Genomic DNA, 5,000 nt, shown 5'->3' on the forward strand with positions numbered 1-5,000 from the left:
AAGCAGAAAGACGACGCGCCGTAACCTCAAAACGTCGGCAGGAAGGAAGATAGAAGAGGAGAAGGAGATAAAGAATAGAAAAAAGAGAAAGGCAAAGGAGCTGTTTGAAGAGAAGACTGACCCACTTGGCCGTGCCTTCTGTCAGAGCTGCGCACACTCATGTCACCCGTTGCCTTCTCGTCGCCATGCTGCGGAAAGAATTCCTCGATCAGGAAATGCGTACCTTATTGCATTACCTCCCCCATCTCCCAGAAGGAAACCACTACGGCGGTTTCTTGAAACTCTGAAAATAATTTAATTTCATGCTGTAACAAAGAAGACATTACGCAATGAAGCTTGTGTCTTACTTAATTAAAGGCCCTTGTAATTCCAAAGAAGAGACCAGTACTCTACATCTTTTTTAAACTCTGAAAATAGTAAGAGTGAAATGTTGTAACAAAGAAGACATTATCCTACGAAGCTTTCGTCTCACAGAATTACGTTTTACAAATTCCCAGAAAGAAACTGATACCTTTCTTTAAAGCCTAAAAATAGCACAACTAAAATGTTATAACAAAGAACACATTATCTTATGAAGCTTGCGTAGCTTTTCATTACGACCTCATAACTCCAAGAAATAAAGCAACATCCAGAGTCTCCTTACAGTAAAAACATAATTACTTAACTGCTGTAACAAGGAGGTCATTATGCTTACTTAAGAACGTGTTAGTCATACCACTCCAGTGTTAAGTTTTACGAATACGTTCATTAATCAGACGGAACGTGAGAGATGAAAAGTGCACCTTGCAGACCCTTCTGGGATCGTGCAGGGAGTCTTGCTGGGCCGTGTTTTGGTCCTTCTCGGATTTCTTGTTTACATTTAATTATCGTGCAACTCTTCTCGTTTTCAGTGCCCGCCCCACCACTCTGCCCATCCACCCTTCAGTCCTGCATCCACCTCCCTCACCCCACATCCTTTCCTTCCAAATCCTCAGCTTCTCTTCTTCATCTTCCTACCTTTTCACACTTTTCATCCAGTTTTTTCTTCTCTTTTTGTGCAATTTAGCCTTTCGTGAGAGTTCTAAGGAAATTAACACTCAGCTTTTCTATGTTGACTAGAAAATAGGCTAATCTGGTGATGAAGTATGTGATGAGTTGTTGTTACTATTGGTGTTGCTGTTGATATATATGCCATTGCTGGTGTTACTGGTGGCCTGAGGGAATGTGGCAAAGACCTTGTTTGGGTACCAGAGACATTGATGAAGCGGCGTGGAGCGTTGAGCGGGACGTTATGGTATTAGGTGTTGAGGAAGAATGGAGGTACTGAGTGAGGAATGAGGACGTGATGGCATAGTTAGTTGTCGTCAAGGGAAGGTTTAGGAATATATTTTGTAATACTTCGTACGTCGTATCGCCATTAAATTCAAAAGGCTGTAGCTGAAGTTACACGGATGTTTTACAGTTCTTGTGACATATTAACAAGATTTATACATGATTAATAGGATAAACATTTATAAGAAATCGGCTTAACTCGGCTTTTGAAAATAGTCACAGCTTAAGAGCCAGCGTTTCAGAATACGAGCTCTAGTACTGGGATAAGTTAATGTGACAAAGTAGCAGACGGAGGAGGAGGAGGAGAAGGCTGAGTAGGAAGGAGTAACGAAGAAATACGAAGAAACAGACGATAATTATATGAATGCGGGGGAATGTTGGGAGAGAGATCGTGGGTGTATAGGAGGGAGGAATAGCAAAGAGTAAGGGAGGAAAGGGGAGGAGTGATGAGGAAGAGGAAAGGAACGTGCAGTTGAGGAAGAAGGACTGGCGACGTGCCCACTTCAGCGCTTTGTCTCGCGTCCTTCATATCTTTCCCCTCGTTAAGTTGCAGTATCTTCTTTCCTTCACATTTCCTCGTTTTATTTCCTTCATGTCGCTTCTGCTTTTATTCCTTCTCCTCCTCCTCCTCCTCCTCCTCCTCCTCCTCCTTCTCCTCCTGCATCACCCACAAACTGGCTTCTTCATACATCGTGATATATTTGGCACAGACACACGCTATATGTTGAAGGTGCTGAGTGGCGGGTCAGCGGAAGGCCGTCACAGGGAGGGGTTGTCGAGGCCAGCTGGGAAGCGAAAGTTTTAGCGAGAAGAAAAGAAATCACATGTGGAACAGATGCAAACCCGCGGCTCTAAGTTTTGCCAGACATGCCTCATTTGGTTGAGTAAGGAAGTTGAGGGTGCCCAGCGGTTGGAGTCACTGTAATCTGCTACCGACTGTGTTGGCCTTGCTCTCTGTAACTTGCTGCTGAATGTCCGACTCCTTGTCGAGTATAGCTACCAAGTTAGATACATGCTCGTGTGTTTATACACATATACATACATACATACACATATACACATATACACATATACACACATATTTATATTTAGAAATGAATTGTAAAACATCTTTACATACAACATTCAGACAATGGTATTTATGGTGATTAGCTTGCACATTCAGATAAAAATATTCATACACATACATACATACAATACAATGTATACATACATGCTTACACACTAACGTAAATGATGACCGTACCAAAAAAGTAAAAACACATTACCTGAAACATACAGAACAACGCTTACGATCTAACAATTCTCGAGCAACCTTCACTTTTTGACAAGTACAGACAGATGCACACACACACACACACACACACACACACACACACACACACACACACACACACACACACACACACACACACACACACACACACACACACACACACACACACACACACACACACACACACACACATATATATATATATATATATATATATATATATATATATATATATATATATATATATATATATATATATATATATATATATATATATATGTAAACAACACAACAAATCACCATATACAACAGCACGGTGGCATCAGGCAGCTTCTGTGTATTCAGGTTTACGACGTCACTTAAACCATCAAGGGCTGCATGGTTGGCGGTGGCGTGAGAGTTGGCCAGCGAGGACCCTGCCGTAAGAGGATGCATGGCGCCAGGCAAGCACTGAGTCACGATCAACAGGAACATACTTGCCCAAGGCCATCATGTAAACTAGGAATGATTAATATTGGTGTAGCCTGTCGGTAGATCATGCTTGCCTCGCGCGCTAAACACACTTCTGTTCAAGGCGAAGGAAGTAATGGAAAGGCATCCGTCACTTAGAAGTCCATATTTTTAGACATTTTTTGGGTCTCAAAGACTCAAATTTTTATGAATATCTGAAGAAAGATTGACATGTTGTATATATGTGTGTTTCAGAAAAGCAAAATAATGAAAACTGTTGATTACTGCCTGCACTCGTGTTGTTAGTAAAAAGGACGACCAATCGTCATACTTTCAAGTATCCTTGTCAATAATAGGAAAAATTATTACATTTTGCAGTGTGTCTAGAGAGAGAGAGAGAGAGAGAGAGAGAGAGAGAGAGAGAGAGCATTGTTATTCATCACATGGGTGATAATAGTGTAAAAAAAGCAATTATAGTTCCTAAGGCAGTACAATATGTTAGGGAGTTCCTGTACAACACATCGAGATAAGCACTGTCACAACGAAGTCTTTTTGCAATTTTTTTTACTCTTTCTGGAGCTGCGGTATAGCAGTCCCTCTCTTCCTCCACATTATCTATGCCCTTGGTCACATGTAATAAAAGGATGTCATTATTTCTCATAAAATCCTACTATCTTATCAGTCTGCAAAAGACCCTTTTGACGAGCCATGCAGCCTTGAAGCGCAAGGTTGCTGCTCTCGTAAGTGGAACACAAGCAGTAAACATAAACATGCATCGTGGCAGTGGAATGACTGATGAGCCATAATCAAATTTATAGTTACTCATTATTTTTTATCATCTTTTACATCATAATGACAGTGTTAAAAAGTTATAAAAATCTTTATTAATGTGCAATGTTGAATGGTAAATATTTGTAGAAAGTCACAAATATGATAAAAACAGCAATATAGATTAGCAGCATGCTTTGAAGAAATTATTTCATCACTCTAATTTCAAACATGTAAAACACAAGTCTTAATATGATTTATATGTAGCTTCTAGATTTCCAGCGTAACCATAATAAATAAATGAATTAATTAGATTAGTCAGAAAATAGATAGGTACGTAGAAAAGAAGGTACCAATGGCAGAAGTATTTGTTGAGAATGATAAAAGAATGCAATGTTTCTTTTAATTAAAAGAAACACTTTCATTAAACACAAAAAGAGTGGAAATATTTCTTGAAAATAATAAGAAATGCAATGTTAAACACTTTTATCAAACAGAAAAAAATACTGAAAATACTAAAAATAAAATTAGTTTCCTCATAAAAAGACGAAGAGTATTGAAATATAACATTAATTATTTCATTAAACTGATATAGATAGCTAACAAAAAATAATAAACAAATATTTTTTTTCACCAAATAGAAGAAGAAAATGAAAAAAAGAAATAATCAGTGCACCAGCTTGGGAACACGTGGTGATGTATTGTTCTTCAAGACATTACGAAAAGGAAGCGTGTAACAAATATCAGCGATAAGAGCTTCCTCACGAACAAAGGGCAGGACGTCACACTGATACATGCAGTGACGTGATGACGCCAGGCCAGTGTGGTTAGGTTCTTCTTAACTCTCTTACATAATCTTTTTTTTCTTTCTTTTCCATCCTTGTTTTGTTTGAAGATAAAGAACAGTATCAAACTAGAGATCCGAAATAATACTTCACAATCAAACATCTATTAAGAAGAAATGAAACAGATACAAAGTAATTCAGTGATACAAAAACAATCCACAGAATAACCAAATGTTACCCTCGGGAAGGAGATTGAGATCAGTAAACCGTTAGACACTTAGATATCAAAAAACATCTATAAAAGTAAAAGAGTGATGAATAATTGTTTAGCCGCCCTCTCTGGTGTTCAGTGTTCAGTGTTGTTCAATGTTTGTAACTTATCAGACTGCGATTTTAGGTCTGATCATAAG

Source organism: Portunus trituberculatus, chromosome 43 (genome assembly GCF_017591435.1).
Source record: "Portunus trituberculatus isolate SZX2019 chromosome 43, ASM1759143v1, whole genome shotgun sequence".
In the NCBI taxonomy this organism is placed as follows: Eukaryota; Metazoa; Arthropoda; class Malacostraca; order Decapoda; family Portunidae; genus Portunus; species Portunus trituberculatus.